Here is a 21331-nt window from a genome sequence, read left to right as displayed (position 1 = left end):
TTATAGTGTCTCGTCAAGTCATACTGTGAGACAGAGTGACACACAGTTTTTAGTGTCTTCTCAAGATCACATTATAGAGAATCATTTTCACACTTTGAAAGGGAATTATGGATGCAATTGGGTTATTGGGTGTCTACATAACAACAATCTGGAGTTTTTGTTTTTTTTAATCCAAACTAATATAATTTCACTGATTGCCCCCCTTGGACCCATGAAATAAAATAAGTATCCTGGGGGGCAATGTTCATATTATTATTAGTATGTGGTGGATGAACCATTACGTTTATTTTTGGTGGGGAGAGAAAACAGCATTAATAGCAGTATGGGGGTAGTTCAGCAGTGTTTAAAGGGACAGTCTACAATAGAATTGTTATGGTTTTAAAAGATACATAATCCATTACCCATTCTCCAGTTTTGCATAACCAACATAGTTATATTAATATAGGTTTACCTCTGTGATTACCTTGTATCTAAGCATCTTCTGACTGACCCCTGATCACATGACTGAAACTATTTATTATCTATTCACTTACATTTAGTACTGTGTTGTGCTAAATCTTAAATAACTACCCGGGCTTGGACACAGAGTTATCTATATGGCCCACATGAACTATCAGTCTCTTGTTGTGAAAAGCAATTAAAAAATCATGTGACAAAAGGCGGCCTTCAAGGGACTAGAATTAGCATATGAGTCTACATAGGTTTCAACTAAGAATGCCAAGAGAACAAAGCAAATTTGATGATAAAAGTACATTGGAAAGTTGATTAAAATTACAAGTCCTATCTGACTTTGACTAGACTGTCCCTTTAAAGTTAGCCAAATAAAAATAAAACACAAAGGTGCTGAATGGCCTAGTACAATTCAGCAAGGAGTGTGCCTTAGTGTTTTTATTTTATTTCACAGAGTTTTTCCTGGGAGACTGACCATCTCTTGACAAAGAGCAACCGGGATCTTGTACAGTGTTGGAGGACTAACCCTCTACTTTCTTTATAGCTTCACATTAGAGACTCCTTTTGTAGTATTTTCATTTGTATATTTATTAATGATTTAGCATTAAGTAAGACTCGAGAGTGCCCCCTAGTTGCTGTGTGTGTATATATACACATAACCTGTGTTTTATTAGTGTTTATAGTTAAAGGGGCATATTATTCATATGCTCAATCACTTGAAACTGATGCAGGATAACTGTAAAAAGCTGACAGGAAAATATCACCTGAGCATCTCTATGTAAAAAAAGAAGATATTTTACCTGACAATTTCCTCAGCTCACTAGAGTAAAGTCTTTGTAAAAAGTTATACTTCAGCTGCTGCCCAGCTGCAGGTAAAAAAAAAAAGAAGAAATGAACAGCAGCCAATCAGCATCAGCAGTGCTGAGGTCATGCACTCTTTTACTGTGATCTCATAAGGTTTTAACTTAACTCTCATGAGATTTCATAGTAAACTACCTTAAACTGAATAGGGAAATAATAAGAGTGTGCACACAGCTCACTCCCTTGCCTGTCCCAGGACAGGCATACTGATTTGCTGCTTAAAGTCCTTTGCAATGGGGTTTAAATACTTAGGACATTTTGAGGTAAAATATCTTTCTTTTTTATATAGAGATGTTCAGGTGATATTTTCTAGTCAGCTTTTTACAGCTATGCTGCATCACTTTCAAGTGTTTCAACATTTGGGTATCATAGCCCTTTAAGTACAATGAGACAGTAGTTAAGGTTCATTTTGGTTCATGTGGCTGTGACAGTAGCAGTTAGGATTAAAATCCATTTTGATTTAGCTATTATGTTTTAGAGACTCCCATATAAATTAATAGCTATTTACTGATGGAAGGCTCAAGCTACTTAAAGGTACATTTTAGACAAAAACTAAAATACATTGATTTAATAGAGAAATATGTATAGACAAAATTTGCCCTTGACGCTTATTAAAAATTATGCTGCTAAAGTAGTTAAAATGAGCTTAAAGTTTCCTGTTTTTAGCAGCTCTGATAAGAGCTTTGAATACAGCCCTCATACACACTGCCCACACAGCCTGCTCTTTTACACCCTGACCATAGATAGTTATAAGAGCAGTCTATGGGGCCGAATTTTCAGTGTGCGAGTGGACATGATCTGATATTGCGGATCATGTCTGCTGCACATCGATAAATGCTGACAGCATACGCTCTCGGCATTTATCATTGCACCAGCAGTTCTTGTGAACTGCTGGTGCAATACTGACCCCCTGAAGATTCTCGGCCGCTAGCAGGGGGTGTCAATCAACCCGATTGTATGTCTGTCCGCTGCCTTAGAGCAGGTGGACAGGTTATGAAGCAGCGGTCTTTAGACCGCTGCTTCATAACTTGTGTTTCCGGCGAGCCTAAAGGTTCACCAGAAACACGGAACATCAAGCTTCATATTGAGCTTAACAAATATGCCCCTATTTACTAAGCCAAAGATAGGAATTTGCCAGTTCCCCCTCCCCAGCCTATCAATGCCATCAATGCTCTACAGCTTAATAAAATAGATAATAAAATAGGAGCTGCAGACACACCTCAGCTGCATTTACACTCACTGCTCTGTGATATTAATCCTATAAGCACTGCACATAACAGATTATAGGCTTAAAATCACAGGGCAGAGAGTGTAAATTCAATTGTTGTGTATTATAAATATTCACCAATCTTCAATACAAAAGTGGCCCAGTGATAACATAGAAATAAATCAGAGGGAGGTAAAAAACCCTGCTACTTGCAGTACACACAAATGAGGGGAGAAGGGGAACCGGCAAATTCTTATCTTTGCCTTAGTAAAAAGTCAGTGCTATAGACTGCGCTTATAAAGAAATATTACAGTGTGTAAAAGAGCAGGCTGTGTGGGGAGTGTGTATGATGGCCATATTCAAAGCTCTTGTCAGGGTTGCTAAAATCAGGAAACTTTATGCTCATTTTTAACTAATTCAGCAGCATATTTAGCTATAAACAGCAATAAAGACTGGTAAGTAAAATGAACATTCTGCAACTGGACCCTTTCACTCTGACTATCCTTGGAGCTAGCCACTAGCTCTACCGGGCAAAGGGCCCAAAAAATGTTAGCACAAAAGCACATTTGAAAAGATAACCTCATAATCTGAGGTGCAGACATCTCTATCAAGGCCATCAAGGCTGCACAGTAGCCTGGCTCTCTAGCATCTGCTTTGAAAACCTGGGTCCACCCCCAGCCTTTTACAATTTGCCTAACCACAAACTCAGAGGTATCATTATGGTAGCCAAACAATTTATTGAAAAAGAACAAAGCAACCAAGCGGCTGCTTAGTGCTCCTTTTCGAACTCCCTGACCCTTAAGGCACAGCAACTATTCCAATAGGATATCCAGTGAACCCTTCCCAGGAGGCGCTGCGAGCATCTGACAAAAGGAAACCGAATCATACCAATGCTGTGTATATGCTTTAAACATTGAAGGTGTCACTGATGCCTGGACTAATGGGAGAGTTGTGGCCCAATCTCTGCTATCTGCCACAGAAAAGATGGACAAGGCAGCCTGTTAGCCAACGCAGAAGGCACCAACCTCTGAAACAACCCCCACTGGAATCACAAAAGTGTGTCAGCCACCACATTATTTACCTCGGGCAGATGCTTGGCTATGAAATGAATATTGTGTTGGAGACACCTGAGCACTAAGTGCTTAAGGTAACACACCACTGAAGGGGATGCAACAGATAGCCTATTAATGGCAAAAACACTAGTGTCATCTGTCCAAAAAACAATAGACCTGTTCTGCAACAAGCGTCTCCACAGACATTTTAACATGAGTGACATCTTTTTAGCATGCCCTATACTTTCAATGGATATCGCAAGTTTGCTAAACATCTTTCATATTACAAATTGAAAGTTACCGGTTTGCGCTTGAGCAAAACCCAAAATAGCTCTAGAAGAATTAGCTCAATCTGAAACCTGAAGTAAAGTGTTAGGACTAGATAAAAAGTCTCCCAAAATACATGTAAAACATATTAAAATAAAATAGTACACTCATATATACACATATTTAATAAAAAATGTGTTTAATATTGAAAAACAACAACATGTTTTTAAAGGGATAAACATTTATATGGTGTCAATGTGTTTGATTGAGAAAGGGCCCCAAAGTGTGTCTTTATCAACCCAGTCAGTTAATCCCCGACCTGCCTGGGTGACAAGCCCATAGGGAAAATTACAAAACAAAATTATGAACACAACACACAAAAAATGGTTTAATCCCAGGACCATGTCAAAATCCCTTTCCTTCTGAGACCCTAACTAAGCAGCTACACAATGCATGCTTTCAAACAAACAAACTGAGAACTAAACCAGGGTGTCACAGGCCTTTTTAATAAGCACATACAAAACACAGAAATGGACTGCACACTCAGACTAGACTGGGTACACATCCTATTCTTACAGACAGCTGTACAGTTTCCAGCAACCCAGACAGTGAAATCCCCAACCAGCCTGGGTGACAAGCCTATAGGGACAATTACAAAACTGTAGCAAAAAAAAAAAGCAAAACATGTAGAATTGGTTGCATTTGTCACAAAATGGTTTAAGGCCAGGACCATGTCAAGGTCTCTCGCCTCCTGGGACCCTAACCAAGCAGCTACACAATGCATACTTTTAACCCCTTAATGACCGAGGACGTGCAGGGTACGTCCTCAAAAAAAAGGCAGTTAATGCCTGAGAACGTACCCTGCACGTCCTCGGTTTGGAAAGCAGCTGGAAGCGATCCTGCTCGCTTCCAGCTGCTTTCCGGTTATTGCAGTGATGCCTTGATATCGAGGCATCCTGCAATAACCATTTGTAGCCATCCGGTGCAGAGAGAGCCACTCTGTGGCCCTCTCTGCACCGGACATTAACGGCTACCTTCGTTGGTGGGTGGGAGCCGGTGTGGGAGGTGGGTGGCGGCCATCGATGGCCTTTGTGATGCGGAGGGGGGCGGGATCGGGGGCGGGGACGACCGGGGGGACGCGCACGGACGCGCGCGCGTGCACGGGGAGGCCGGGCGGGCGCGTGCACGGGGAGGGAGCGGGTGGGAACCACTAAGCTACAGAAAATGTTTTTCTTAGAAGTGGGGATCAAAGGGTTATTATGGTTTTTTAAGTGATCGGTTTGGCTGGTGGGGTATTGGACTGTGGGGGGGAAGCTACACTACAGAAACAAATAGTAAAACATAAAAAAAACAACATTTTTATTTGCAAACTGGGTACTGGCAGACAGCTGCCAGTACCCAAGATGGCCCCAATAAGGCAGAGGGGGAGGGTTAGGGAGCTATTTTGGGGGGATCAGGGAGGTTGGGGGCTAAGGGGGGACCCTACATAGCAGCATATGTAAATATGCTTAAAAAAAATTTTTTTTTTTTTATACCTTTTATTTTAGTACTGGCAGACTTTCTGCCAGTACTTAAGATGGCGGGGACAATTGTGGGGTGGGGGAGGGAAGAGTGCTGTTTGGGAGGGATCAGGGGGTGGGATGTGTCAGGTGGGAGTCTGATCTCTACACTAAAGCTAAAATTAACCCTGCAAGCTCCCTACAAACTACCTAATTAACCCCTTCACTGCTGGCCATAATACACATGTGATGCGCAGCAGCATTTAGCGGCCTTATAATTACCAAAAAGCAACGCCAAAGCCATATATGTCTGCTATTTATGAACAAAGGGGATCCCAGAGAAGCATTTAAAACCATGTGTGCCATAATTGCACAAGCTGTTTGTAAATAATTTTAGTGAAAAACCTAAAGTTTGAAAAAGTGAACAATTTTTTTTTATTTGATTGCTTTTGGCGGTGAAATGGTGGCATGAAATATAACAAAATGGGCCTAGATCAATACTTGGGGTTGTCTACTACACTACACTAGAGCTAAAATTAACCCTAGAAGCTCCCTACATGCTCCCTAATTAACCCATTCACTGCTGGGCATAATACACGGTTGGTGCGCAGTGGCATTTAGCAGCCTTCTAATTACCAAAAAGCAAAGCCAAAGCCATATATGTCTGCTATTTATGAACAAAGGGGATCCCAGAGAAGCATTTACAACCATTTATTCCATAATTTCATGAGTTGTTTGTAAATAATTTCAGTGAGAAACCTAAAGTTTGTGAAAAAATTTGTGAAAAAGTAAAATAATTTTTTTATTTGATCGCATTCGGCGGTGAAATGGTGCCATGAAATATACCAAAATGGGCCTAGATCAATACTTTGGGATGTCTACTAAAAAAAAATATATACATGTCAATGGATATTCAGAGATTCCTGAAAGATATTAGTGTCCCAATGTAACTAGCGCTAATTTTGAAAAAAAGTGGTTTGGAAATGGCAAAGTGCTACTTGTATTTATAGCCCTATAACTTGCAAAAAAAGTAAAGAACATGTAAACATTGGGTATTTCTAAACTCAGGACAAAATTTAGAAACTATTTAGTATGGGTGTTTTTTGGTGGTTGTAGATGTGTAACAGATTTTGGGGGTCAAAGTTAGAAAAAGTGTGTTTTTTTCCATTTTTTCCTCATATTTTATAATATTTTTTATAGTAAATTATAAGATATGAGGAAAATAATGGTATATTTTGAAAGTCCATTTAATGGCGAGAAAAACGGTATATAATATGTGTGGGTACAGTAAACGAGTAAGAGGAAAATTACAGCTAAACGCAAACACCACAAAAATGTAAAAATAGCCTTGGTCCCAAACGGACAGAAAATGGAAAAGTGCTGTGGTCATTAAGGGGTTAAACAAACAAACTGAGAACTAAACCATGGTTTCACAAGCCTTTGTAATTTCCCTAAGTATATACAAAACACAGAAATGGACTGCACTCTCAGACTGGACTGAGGGTCTAAATATTTGTATATATGTGTGTGTATTTATGTGTTATACTGTGTGTGTAAATATGTATGTGCACACATATATACATATAAAAACGCACACACACACACACACATATATATATATATATATATATATATATATATATATATATATATATATATGTGTGTGTGTATGTGTGTTTTAAGGTAACAGCATCACACAGATAGTCAGTATGGAAAGATTTAACAAATAATTGCTACCTGTTTATTTTTGTAGCAATTAATGGTGCAAGAATACTGTTTTTTATTTAATTATAAAATAATCTAAGATTGAAAAAGCAAGGAGTGTACAAGAAATAGATAGAATAAGGTTAAAGAAGGGAAAAATGGGAGCAGGCAGTCTTATCCAGCACTAAATCATTAAACCTTAATTACCAATACAACTAATGGTTAAATTTGAATCAAGAAATGGTTATAGTCAGTGGTTTGATGTGAATTAAATACCAATTTGAGTTTGCCATATAAAAATTAAGCAAAATAAGTCCCAATAATTAGAGTCCAGGATTGAACAACCACCACTAACAACCTGAGTGAGTACAATATAAGCTCCATTACAAGTGGCTTAGGTGTGGATTAGAAGCATACTCCATGTCAACAAAGGAGGTATTCTGAATACACTCCGCTGAATACTATCGCAAGCAACCTGAGAGGTATCTGTTATTACACTTACCACTAACAACCTGAGTGAGTACAATATAAGCGCCATTACAAGTGGCTGTATGGAGGACTTACTGGAACTCAAACTTTAAGTATATATCTTACAGAGTGACACAGAAATACTACCCTTGCAGGCAATCCCAAAATTAGGAGATCATGCTTTACTGACATCCACTGCTACCCAAAGGGGATCCCCATTAATACTTTAAGTTCAATCCTGGACTCTAATTATTGGGACTTATTTTGCTTAACTTTTATATGGCAAACTCAAGGGGCCCGCCCCTTGCTATAATAACATGCATTTATGTTGCAAAATATTAATTGACTGTTACTGCTTTTTGGTAATTGTTCGCATTTAGCATTAAATGGGTATTTAATTTATATCAAACCACTGACTATAACCATTTCTTGATTCAAATTTAACCATTAGGTGTATTGGTAATTAAGGGTCAATGATTTAGTGCTGGATAAGACTGCCTGCTCCCATTTTCCCCTTCTTTATCATAATTCTATCTATTATTTCTTGTATACTGCTTTCATTTTCAATCTTTGCTTATTTTAAATATATATACCTTGAGATATGCAATATAAATTTAAAAAAGTAATATGTTTTTATGTTTTTTTTTAATTGAAACATTTGAAATTCCTATTTTCTTCACTTAGAAAAAATGCTCTTTTCATTTTTAAATATAAAAACTTTTACGATATGCAAGAATTTGCAGAATGAATGTTCTATGGGTTTACGGGATATATCAAATGACAAAATAAATACATTCAAATTTAAATGAAGGGATCTGATACTGGAAGAGAAAGAGACTGATTTATACCAAAGAGCTAAGAATTTGATGACAGATATAATCCACAAGGTCCACCTAGCCTGGTCACATTATGTGTGGGTTTATCGTGAAACATTATAACCCAATTATAACACTGTAAAACATTATTGTAAGGGCATATGAGTATATTTTAGTCACCAGTTGTTTCAGTTATATGCACAGTTGTTAAATTATGTAAATTATTTTCCTGTCTATAATATCCATTTTAGGAACCTTTTCAATTTGAGTATCCCCAAGGCTGGGAGCATACCTCACTAAAGTTCAAGTTATGAAAAAATAGCTCAAGATAAGAGGGATACTTGCATTTTATACTAGTTCTTTTTTTAATTCTAGTTAATAGAAGGTCTATGGAATTTAATACCTGCATGCATTCCAAACTCGCTAGTACACCATATACTTACTAATAGACATGTGCGTTTCGATTCTTTCCGAATCCAAAATTCGGCCGAATTTGTTAAATTCGGAGATTCGGATCGATTCGAATTTCTGAATTACGGTAGTACCGAATCTACCGAATAAATCCGAATTAGTTTGGATTTATTCAGTAAATTCAGATGGCCATGGATTACACTAATATTGTACAGTATATTAGGTTATATCACTCTGCTATGGGTTATACCTAATATACAGTACATAATACTAGTCTAATACACAGCACATCCCACCTAACACATACCGAAATTGCGAATTTACGAACCAAACCAAATCCAGACGAATTTATTCGAATCTGAATGAATCCAAAATGAATCCGAAACAAATTCATTCAAATTTTTCCAAATTCGAATCAATCCGAACCGAAATTCGAAAAAATCCGAATCGATCCGAACCGAACCGAATTTTTCGACCATGCACAAGTCTACTTACTAAACCCTTCTGAATTTCTGTGAATGAAAATACAAGCTCTGGGGCTTTTTGGTTCTTTCCTAAGCCACCACAATCTTACTATCTAAGTGCTTGCATTTGAAATAATAACAGTGTTTAAGTTATCCAAATAATAAAAAAGAAGAAACAAAGTTAAACATGACAAACTATAAGAAATATGTGTTTCATGGGATTTGTTTTTTTATATAACATTCAATCAGATTTATACACAGGGGAGGAACAATCTGAACTAGAAATTACATCACTTCCGGGTGCAGTGAAAAAAAACTATAGAAGCTCATGCAAAAAAGTAAAACAAACAAATAAAAAAGTATGCTAACACCTGATGAAGAATTAAACAAATGCAGGAAAAGTATGAAGAAAAATAGAAAAAACTAATTATACTGTTCCCTGAACCAGAAACACAAATCCCACTTCTGGGTTTGGTTTATCACATGCAAACAAAAACAAGAATCTGTATGCACCATATAAAGAGGTTGATCACAATCTATTGTTTAATAAACATCAGCATGTTAGAGGATGCTGATATATTCTTTTCTATGTCAATGCCATCCCAATCAGTCATTTTTGTTGCTTATAGGCAGAAATTTTTCCATTATCGGTCCCTATATTTAACAAGTGCCAGTTCCGTTTGACTGATTACAATCCAAATTTAATTTAACACATTTACTAGGTAAATCATATAAAATCGCTCAGCTGAAAACAGCTTGATAAACCAAGGACAAAACTTTCCAAATTTTTTAAAAGTACCACAAAATTTGTGATTGATTTTGCACATAGGTAATAGAGACAGCATTTTAGGACTTTAGGAAGCAATATCACCAAGTGCTGCTTGATAAATTGCAGGCAAGAAAGTACTGAAAAAACTTTTAAACTAATACAAATTAGAAAACTTGATAACCCCTACAAACACAGATGCCCAATATACCAATAATGGCTCTGTTCAAATACCTTTAAGAAACATACACATAACATGGTAATTGCGCACATTCCACCTATTAACATCACTTCTCACTATAAAAATAAACTGTTTAACATACAGGTCTCACCTAATAAACATGAATATGTTTGCATTGGAAATGTTGGAGCAGCAGGAGCAGCAAACAGCAGCAGGACCTAGGTCAGCGTGTGAGACAGACTGAACATTGGGCCTAAAAACCCTTCTCAAGTAGTAAGCTGCAGGGCCGCTAAGATATTATCCCAGAGAGTTTTACTGCAGGCCTTGAGGCATTATAAAAACAGGGGAGATGTTGTTTGCAAATGAGTTATATTAGCTCATTATAGGGAATAGGGAATCATGGTCTCCGGCTAATAGCAAAGAACCTGAGCTAGCACACATGTTAAGCTGTATTCATTATTAGTCTGCCACTATTAAGCAGTGTGAGTGGATAGTCTATAGGATGGTTCAATCCACCTCTGCCAAAGTAGTATCCATATTTCTGAATGCCCTTCACACCTACTGCCCACATTCTATTTAATTTCCCTCAACAGCTGAAGCCTGGCATGATGCCAAATAACATCTGCTCTAATTGACCAATGTCCTGAGAACCATAGATTGCACCCATGTTGCACTCAAGCTTCCCCCACAAATTAAGTCAATTAATATGCAAGTTACTTATGACCATACAATGCACATACAAAATGTCAATGCAGCTTTTCCTGGAAGCACTGGTGACTTATCTTAAGGCACTCAATTTATCAACTAGTTTGAGGTGGACCAAATTCCTCAAGGAAGACTGATGGATAAGTACTTGACATTCCAATCAAGGATTGAGATAAAGCAAATAAGTAGAGTACAAGAGAGTAGCCAAGGGTCAGGGAACAAGAAGCTAACAAGTAGCACAAGGCAGGTAAGTGGTAAGCAGGGGGATTTAAAGGAATATGCAATATGTGTAGGCACTGCTTGGTGCATTTGCTTTGGTGTAAATGCTAACGTGCCAGTCAAAGACATAAATCCTAGCACACTCACACATGCACAAGACAGTGCACACTGACAGCACATGTTGGTGACAGCTCTGACATAGTATTTCAGTGCAATGCAGTCTCCTATTTGGGTTTGGGTGTAGAACTATTTATTGATACTGAATCAGTAGCAATGGGGGTTATAGCTGTCATAACAGGCACTTGATTAAACTAGTGATTTTTATAATTAAATATTTTTATTAAGGCAAGTAAACAAATACAACATCCGAAAAGTGTAGGATAACATCTCCATAACAGTATTACAGACCAATAGTTTAGCACAGTTATACAGTATGAATTAAAGTGTTTAAGTAGAGCAAAGTGTCACCCTACATCTAAGCCAAATTTTGTAATAGTTGAGCACTCTGGTGTCCTCAATATAATAGAGACCCCGTCATGGGATCTGACACCTAATTCAAACTGAAGACATCTTCCGAAAATTCAGAAAGTCCTCACCATATACTGACAGAATCTACAGGGAATAGGTTTAGAGTAAGCTTGCAGGAATGTTTTATATATATTATACAATCATAGCCGAGTATGTGAATCAGGCAGGGGGCAGAAGGGAGGGAAGAAAGAAAAAAAAAAAAAAAAAAAGGGGGAGAAGTGTAGAGGAAGAAAGACTAGAAGGGATGGCGAGAGCGGGGCAGGGAGAAGTAAGGAAAAGGTGCCCAGGGGCCATGTCAAAGGGGCTATGGCAGGAATTAGTGGTCCGGTAGTTATGAGAAGGGATGTGTCGAGCTCATCTGGTTCATTCCCAACCCGCCTAGCCCTCACCTGGCTTGAGTGATTTGGTCAAGTCCTCCCTTCCCTTTTTATAGTCGTCCCATATATACCAGATTGAACAGTAGAAGTTGTATCGTCCTTCAACTCTGAGTGAGTATTCCTCCATGTTCTGGATGTAGTCTAGAACCTCCAGAACAGGTGTCAGCGTCAAGCAAGTATGCCTCGTCCATTGTCTCGCTAGAACTAGCTTAGCTGCCAGTAGAATAGTAACGCAGAGCGAGCGCGTTGGTTTTGGAAGGTCTTGTAGACCAAGGTGGAAGAGCGCCATTTCTCCTGTAAGGCTTTCAACCATTCTCAGTCGTCTTAGCAAATCTGTCACCTGAGACCAAAAGGATCTCAGTCTAGGGCATTCCCACCAAATATGTAGGTGTGTGCCTCTCTGCGCACAGCCCCTCCAGCACTCCGCCGGATGGGAGGGAAATATCTTGTGCAACCTGGTCGGGACCCAGTACCACCTGAGCAAGATTTTGATATACAGTTCAAATAGGTTAGAGCAGCGAACCGCTGCAATGACGTCTTGAAGAGCACGCTGCCAATTCCCCTCAGGAGACACCACGCCTAAGTCTCTTTCCCAATCTCTGGTAGATTGCGTCTTAGTGAAGTGTGAAGAGCCAAGTAGTAGTTTATAATGAAATGACAGGGTACCTCGCAGGTATCTGCCCGTCATCCATCTCCTCTCCCACATAGTGAGAACTCGCGTATTTGTTTTATGGAATCCCCAGGACAGAAGGAGTGTAACCATCCGGAGATATTCGAATTGAAGGTCTTTGGGAAAATCAACTATAGGGTAAGCAGAAGGCGGCACCGCAAGGACATCCCCTCTATACAGATCTGAAATCAGGGCAATCCCTAGGGCCTCCCATTTTTTTGGGTGTGACTCGGGGAGGCAGTGCATCAGTGCTTTAATTGAATGAATTGGAGAGGGGTGCGGTGCAACCATATCGTGAGCTCGAAGTTCTCTCCAGCTTCTCAAGCATGTTTTGATAATGCGATTATGAATACCTTTCAGAACATCGGCATGGTCTGGGATCCAGATGAGATCAGCTAGGTCAACTCCAGCCGGTAAGGAACTTTGTTCTATTTGGAATCAGCGGGTGGTGCAGTCTCGGACCCCCCAGGCTGTAATATGTGAAAGCATGGCTGCTTTGTAGTAATAAGTGATGTTGGGCGCAGAGATGCCCCCGCATCTTTTATACTTCTGTATTTGAGCCAGAGACAACCTCGCATGCCGATCTTTCCAGATATACTTGTTAAAAACAGACTGAAAGTGGTTAAGGAGATAAGACGGGACCGCAACAGGGAGACACCGAAAAAGGTAAGTTAGTCTCGGGAGCAATAGCATCTTTAGGGCCATTACCCTGCCCGTCCAGGACACCTCCGCAATCCTCCAACCCGAGATAACCTGTCGAAAGTCCCCAAGAAGGGAACCATAGTTTGTAGCTATAATCTTTTTGGGGTCATGGGAAAGTATTGTACCTAGATGTTTCAGTCCTTCTGTGGACCATTTGAACGGGTATAAGCTCCTCAGTTTTTCCAGTAAGGACGTGGTCAGTCCCATAGCATACGCCTCCGTCTTGGTATAGTTCAATTTGTAGTACATTAGCTCCGCAAACTCAGCCAATATTTTAAATAGTTCCGGAAGCGACCCCTCCGGCTCAGATAGAAATATTGTCAAATCGTCCGCAAACAGCGCCAAGGTATGTGGCGTGTCATAGAGAACTAGCGGCTGAACATAGGGGGTGGACCGAAGCTTGATCGCCAATGGCTCCATCAACAAGGCAAAAAGGAGCGGTGACAGGGGGCACCCCTGTCTCGTGCCGTTCTTTATGTCGAAGGATCTGGAGACAAATCCCACCCCTCTAACCCTGGCCGAAGGGCCAGAGTATAAAGCCATCACCGCCGTAACAAATGAAGGGGGGAACTGGAAAGCACGTAGAACTGCTATCATGTAATCCCACCGGACCCTGTCAAGCGCTTTTTCAGCGTCTAGTGACAGGGTGACCAGTGGGATCTCAAGCGAGGCCGCCTCAAAGAAGATATTTAGTAACCTTCTAGTGTTGTCCGAACCCTGACGGCCAGGGGTAAACCCCACCTGGTCAGGGTGGATCAAGGATGGGAGGACCCTATTCATTCGCGTAGCAAGAATCTTAGCGTAAATTTTGACATCGCTGTTTATAAGCGAGATTGGTCGGTAACTTTCACACATGGCGGGATCTTTCCCCGGTTTGGGTATGGTGATGACCGACGCCTCTAGAAAGTCTCTGGGAAAACTGCCAGTGTCCATGGCCTCAAGGAAAACATGAGTTAATAGGGGGCTCAAGAGTGCTGAAATTTTTTTATAGAAAGTGGCATCAAAACCGTCAGGTCCCGGAGATTTATGGGCCTTGAGACCCTTTATTGTCATTGTCACCTCCTCTAAAGAGACAGGCATTCTGAATGAATCTTCCAGGTCCTCAGGAACCCGCGGCAACAGTAGGTCATCTAAGAACGCTAGAATCGCAGCTTTTGGGGCAAAGCGAGAGTTGGGGTCCTCTGCTATCTGATATAAGTGACTGTAGTATTCCGCGAAGGCTTCGCCGATATCACCTGGGGAATAGAATCTTTTATTACCTCTTGTAATAAAGGAAATTTTGTTAAGCAGAGTTCTTTGCTGGAGTTTGTGGGCCAAGAGTTTATCGGCTCTATCTCCTTTATGGTAATATTTTTGCTTTAGAAGATAGAGATTTTTCTGAACCCTTTCGAGCTCGCGCAGTTCAATCTGTTTTTTACGGGAGTGCACTCTCTGTATTAATGAGTCCAATCTGGTCCCTCTAAGCTGTTTCCGTAGATTGGTATAATCACAGTACAGTTGTGCCAAAGTGGCTCCTCTGGCTTTTTTGTTTTCCTTATCCTTTTGTATGAAAAGGCCTCTAAGATAAGCCTTGAGCGTCGCCCAAATGGTGAAAGCAGACATGCTCCCGGAATCGTTAATTCGGAGAAACTGCTCAATCTCCTGGACCCAAAAGGGAATCAGCGAGTCCGAGAGAAGATACGCAGGCAATCGCCAGGAACAACCTCCATCCTCCGCTTTAGAAAGGGAAGCCTCTAAAACCACAGCATCGTGGTCCGACCACACGCAGGGTACTATTGTTGCCGCCGACACCCTCTGGAGTGTCCATGAAGGACAGAAGAAATAATCTAGTCTCGAGAAAGACTGAAAAGGAGCTGAGTAGCAGGTGTAATCGTCAACGTCAGGGTGCAGGGCCCTCCAGACGTCATGGTATGCATATTGAGAGATTAAGTTTCTAAAGAGTTGAGAACATTGTTCTTCTCCCTTGAGATGAGAGCGCCTCCCCCGAGATTTTCTGTCTCTGCTTGGGTCCCAGACCAGGTTGCAATCGCCGCCAATAAATATATGACCCTGCCTGAGCCGACTCACCTTGCTCAACAGTCTGCTGAGAAAATGCGTCTGGCTAACATTAGGAGAGTACAACGCTACCAGTGTGCACATAACATTGTCTAAACGGCAGACACAAATAACGAATCTGCCCGAGGGGTCAGACTCGCAATAAATGGGTTCATAAGATATGTGTCTACCAATCAGTATAGTAACTCCTCTAGCCTTTTTATGGAAGGTAGAGGATAGACGGACAGGGAAATCCCCAGGTTTAAATATATGAGCTCTGGACTCCACCCAGTGAGTCTCCAGTAGAAATACTACATCTAGGCGTTGTGTTTTTAAGAATCTGGAGAGCAAGCTTCGTTTTGTAGGGGAGTTAAGGCCCCGGGCATTAAGCGAACAGAGCCTCATTCTGGTCAGAACAGTAGAACGGGGATGGAACGCCAGAGATGAGAGAGAAAGAAGGGACAGAGGGGGTTGGGAAGGGGCGGAGAAAGAGCGGAAAGAGTGGAGAGAAAGAGAAAAGAGGGGAGAAAGAAAGGAAGAGAGAAAAAAAAAAAAAAAAATAGGAGGGGGGGGGGGGGGGGGAGGGAGATGGACTGTGGAGGGAGGCAGGATATGATTCTCAGCACCTATAGGTAGGTGTTTTGAGCTGGGCAGAGACTACTCCACTCTGCTATGGAGAAAGTGCGGGGGGTAGACTGGTTTTATCCCTCGCCACACCAGGATAGGTGTTTAGAGGGGGGGGGAAGATAAAGCGAGGGGGAGCTCAACACCAAGGCTCCCCTCCACTACCAGTGTATCAGACACGTGATAAATCTATACTAATACAAAATAGCTGCATTTAGGGAATACTAAAACCTGATAGGTAACTAAGGTGTGAGGAAGGATGGAGGCCCGGGGGAAAGGGTTAGGGAAGGGCAGGGAGGTAAAGGGAAAGGGGAGGGAAGGAAAGGTCAGACGTGTGTATGACAGGGTCCCTTTACATGTCATAGGTACACAAAGCTTCCAGCTCCAGAGTTGTTAAAAGAGGGGGGGGAGAGACGGGGGCATGTAGAGTGACACAAACTCAGGGTGTAGATACATTCAATGATATAAGTTTAGATGCCTTAACGGTCCTACACACAGATAAGTTACAGAATAATCAGGCAATCACCTGCCGGCTACTCCCCCCTCCCCCGCCCAACATATATTAAGAAGACAGCCTATAGATTCAAAGCATTCAACAGTTACGATAACATATATCAATCAAAGTAGTAACCAATCCCCTCACAACCAATAGATATTAGTAGAGGTAAAGAACAGAAGAGTCTAAGAAGAGAAGAGATTGAGAAGAGGGAAAAAGGGAGAAAAAAAGAAAAAGGAGAAAAAAATGGCAGGCAAGGGGGGCCCAAGAGATAGGGACGTCAGGAGAGGGAGTTGGGTCTGCAAGGCAGTTAGGGGAGTAGAGGAAAGGAAGGAAGGGAGTTGGGAGGGGAGGGAAGAGAAGAGGGAAAGGGGAATGGGAGAAGGGAATGGGAAAATGAGGGAGAGGAGAGGGGGAAGGAAGGGATAAGGGAAGAGGGTGGGGGGGTGTATGGTAAAGGGAGGAAGAAGGGAAAAAAGGGGTAAAGGGGAGAGGGGGGAAGCGTAAGGGAAAAGAGGGGCTACATAGAGTGTCACAAGTTCAGTAATTGAATACAATCAGAATATAATTTTGGATATCTCGAGGTTACATAGTGGAATAGGGCACTGAAAACAATTGTCACAAAATCAACATTGTTACCCCCCAACTCCCCCCCCCCCTGCAACAGCACATGTAAGAGCGCCCATCGAAAGATCCCAAACATTCAGTTGTCCATAGACATGGGAAAATGCTGAAAGAGACAGTCCACAAGTTGATCAATCCACAAGTGCCATATCATATAGTAGCTGGGCTATTATCCATCCCCTCCCTGCCCGATGGTTGGTAACAGAGGTAAAGTGCGTTGGAATCTGCAAGCAGGCAAACAGGGGGGCCCAGGGAGGAGGGAAGCTGACAAGGGCAGCCAGGTCTAGTGAATAGTTAGGGCGGTAAAGAGAAGGATAGAGCGAAGGGAGGGAGGGAGAGGGAGTGGGGGGGAAGGAAGGGAAGAAGTGGGAGAGAGAAGGGGAAAGGGAGATGGGGAAGGAAGGGTGGGGGAGAAGGGAAGGGAGGGAGGGGAAGGGGGGAGCAGAAAAAGGGGAAAGGGGGTAAGGGGAGGAAGAAGGAGGGGGGGAGAAGGGGAAAATGGAGGGAAAGGGAAGGAAAGGGGAAAAGGGTGGTGGGGAAGAGAGAAGAAAAAAAAAGGGGGGGAGGGAAGAGGGGAGGGAAGGGTGAAGGAGGGGGGAGGGAAAGGGAGGAGGAGGAGGAAGGGGGGGGGAGACCCAAAGGAACAAGTGGGAAGGGGAAGCAACAGAGGATAGAAAACCGCCAGGGCCTAAAGTCAGTTTTGATAATTAAAGATTAACTGGCACACATGAGTATGTATAACTGAAAGTTCTCAAGATTATTAACTGGTAATAGTGAACATAAAACAGTAAACAAAGAACAAAGTAACTGTCCATTAGTACATTACCACTCCTCAAGCGGCAGCAAGGTGCTTCCAACAGTCTTAGTCCCGGCATGGACCTGGTCGGTAACCAAAAACCAGATCTCAAGAATCCATGACTTGTTGCAAAAGAGAGGTGAGCTTCTCCAAACTTGGAAAAAGGGATCATCTGACAGGGTCTTGCCTGCCCGGGTTCCAGGCCTGAGCCGCCACTCTCAGCGGAGGGCCCACCCTTTGTGGTCGAGGCGGGTCAGCGTCTGCATTTCCAGCGGGTAGGTTCCAGACCCTCAGCAGGTCCTGAGCCTGTCTTGGAGTGAGAGCTGTATCCTGGGTGCCATCTTTAGTAATGATTAACTTGGTGGGGAACCCCCATCTATAGCGGACTTGATTCAGTCGAAGGACTCTTGTGACTTCGTTGAAAGTTCTCCTTTGTTGGAGTGTGAAGGATGATAGATCTGGAAAGAATGCAACGTCCTTAAACTGCTCTGGAAGCTGGGGTTGCCTCAAGGTAGCTCTTAGTAGTTTGTCTTTATATGTGAAGTAGTGCAGTCTAGCTATAGTGTCCCTGGGTTTGTCCATGGGTAGGTTCTGCGGTCTAGCTGCTCTGTGAATTCTATCGATCTTCATGTCAGCTTCCTCTGAGGGACCCAATATAGCTCTGAATAATGCTTGGGCGTATTTCTCCAGCTCCTGGGGGCCGACTGATTCAGGGATGCCCCTAATTCTGACATTGTTCCGTCGAGAACGGTCTTCAAGGTCAGCCAGTTTCGCTTCAAGGGTGGATACCTGATCAGCAAGGTTCTGGGTATAACTGACCCAGTTAGTATGGTCAACTAGCAGGTCCTCCTGCTTGCGTTCGATTATGTCAGTGCCCTCGTTGACTGAGACAATGTCCTTCCTCAGATCGTCAAAAGATCTTTCTAGTTTGTCGAATTTCTTCGCAAAGGATTGACTTTGTTGATCCAGGAGCTGCTTCATAGAGTTCATAGTAATCGCCTCTTCTTAGGACCGTAGGGGCGGTGAACATCTGACTCTAGCCCTCCCCTCCGAGAGGGGGGGGGGATATTGATCTTTCATCATCCGAGACTTCAGGGTTAGGATCCCTTATAGGATGGAAATGATCTCGAACAGTATGCTTTGAGGATTGAGAACCCTTCTGTTTCTTCTTGGCTTGTTGTGACATGTTGGTGTAAGCAGCGTGGCTGTGAGAGAGAGCGTCTTCAAAAGGAGAACAGGTCCAGTCACACCAGAATATATTTGGCAACTGCAGTTATTTAGCACTGGTAGGGAGGGGTGCCACAGGGCTTTAGCACTGCATAATGATTTTATTGAGGACAAATAATGAAATTAAGTCTCTTGTGTATCTTAAGGGTGGCGGTGGGGTATTCAGGTCATACAGGGTTATGGTAGAGAACTATGGGAATTTGAAGTTTGTAAAGAAGCTTGACAGTGCAAGTAGTCACTCGTGCAACCAGGTGGACACTTGAGTTCTTATTAGATTTTGAGGTGTGCCTCCCTCAGGGGCAGCGCCCCCGCTGAACCCAGGCGGTAAACAAAGGCTATTGATATGGAGCGACTGGTGGTGTACCTCCGTGGAGGCTGACCCTAGTTAACCCAGGAAGTCCTTTAGCTTCTGTAACTGTTGGGAGTGTGCCCCTCCTCAGGGGAGATGCCACCACTGGGCGCAGCCGGAAAAAGGAGAGAGGATATGACCTGCTCTACCAACAGGAGCAGGAAAGGGGGAGGAGAGACACAATGGCTTACTGTCCCAAGTTATGATTTCCTGACGTATAAGGTCTTGAGAGTAAGGTCACTGAAGCTTGTAGTGCCTGTAGTTAAATTGTACCTACAGCTGCATTGGTATGAAGACCCCACATTTTTAGTGACTGCAGATTGAAAGTCCCCAAATAAAAAAATTCAATTGACCCAGGTGAATCAACAGGTTCCGCAAAAATGATAAGCAGCTGTGTGCAAGATATGCTCCTTTAGTGAAGGGGTGATCTTGGATACACTGGGAGCCCAGCTTACAAGCAGTAATCAATTGCAGTGAGACTTATGATGGAGAAAGACTTGGGGTCAGGCTGGTGGAAGCTGGGGAGAAGAGGATCTATCGTGTAATGAACTGCAGATTGTAGGTCCTCTAGTAGGAGAGTGTGAGGGGCCTGAGGCGTGCCAGCAAAGGAGCAATAACTTAGGTGCTAGAGGAGTTGAGCACAGGGAGCTTACTGTTAGTGGTTGCAGGTAAGCTTATACTGGGGTTCCAGGTCACTGAAGCTGCGCAGTGTGGTAGGTGCTGTAAGGGCTAGACAAGTTAGATCAGTGTGCTGTCTATCACTTATTGCCTGGGGGATTTGGAGCCTCCTGTCAGTTTGCCTGCTATTGTGAATCAGGCTGCCACGTGTGTATGTGTGTTCCGGAGCGGAGCCCCGACCCTCCGGAACACAGTAAGCTGTGAGTAGCTGTAGCTCTTGCCCTCCCTTAATTATAGACTGTTGTGCCTGACCTGGTACGTGGCTATGCCGCAAGAGGCCCTCCGCTAGGACTGCAGGTCCCGGGTCGCACTTCCCCACTTCTCCGTCAGCCAAGCAGTCTCCTTCTTCCCGGCAGCCCCTTGATTGCGTCACTTCGAAATGGCGAACTTTCGCGCCTCTTCTCCACTGAGCCTCTCACTTATGTAAGTCCTGCAGTACCCGATTAGGTACTTCCAATCCTGTTGGGGATCCGGGGTGAGGTCTTGAGGCTGTCTATGACACTTAAGCACCGGGTGCACTGATGCGGTAAGGGGCCGCCTCAGTCGGTGTGAAGTCCGCTCCAATAAGGACCTCTAGCATAGGAAGCAGGCAGAATGTCCCTCGATTAGTGCTAGGAAGGATCCACCCAGAAATCCGCAGCTTAGGTGGTTTAGGTGTTTTAGGGAGATGCACTAAATGCCAGGGAAAGGAGAAAAAAGCAACTTTTAAACTTAATTATGCTGTAGGTAAGCAGGAGCTCAGTAAAATCAGGTCTGCTCGGATCTCAGGCTAGCTCCGCCCCTAAACTAGTGATTTTTGTCTCTACTATTAGGCGTACTGTACCTTTAAGTAGGCATAGAAGATCACTTAGACATTAATTGCAGTAGCCTATATTAGCTATGTGCTTGTAGCATGTTGTTGCTTGTGTATTGAGTAACTGAACCTCTTACTCTTGCAGTTACTTCTTGGACATACTGGTATGACTTCTGTTCTCCCTGACTATGCATTTGCCTTAACCACTTGACTGTGACTGACTTGATATTCACTTTGGCTTGTTTGTGGACTCAGCATTTGTTAAAGATTTTTCCTGCTTTTCCCTGTGAGGCCTTGACTGCCTGACTAAGTTTACCTTTACCCTAGATATCTCTGCTATCAGAAGGTCTGAATTAATAAATTT

Source organism: Bombina bombina, chromosome 6 (assembly GCF_027579735.1).
Source record: "Bombina bombina isolate aBomBom1 chromosome 6, aBomBom1.pri, whole genome shotgun sequence".
Taxonomy (NCBI): Eukaryota; Metazoa; Chordata; class Amphibia; order Anura; family Bombinatoridae; genus Bombina; species Bombina bombina.
This window is presented reverse-complemented; position numbering follows the sequence as displayed.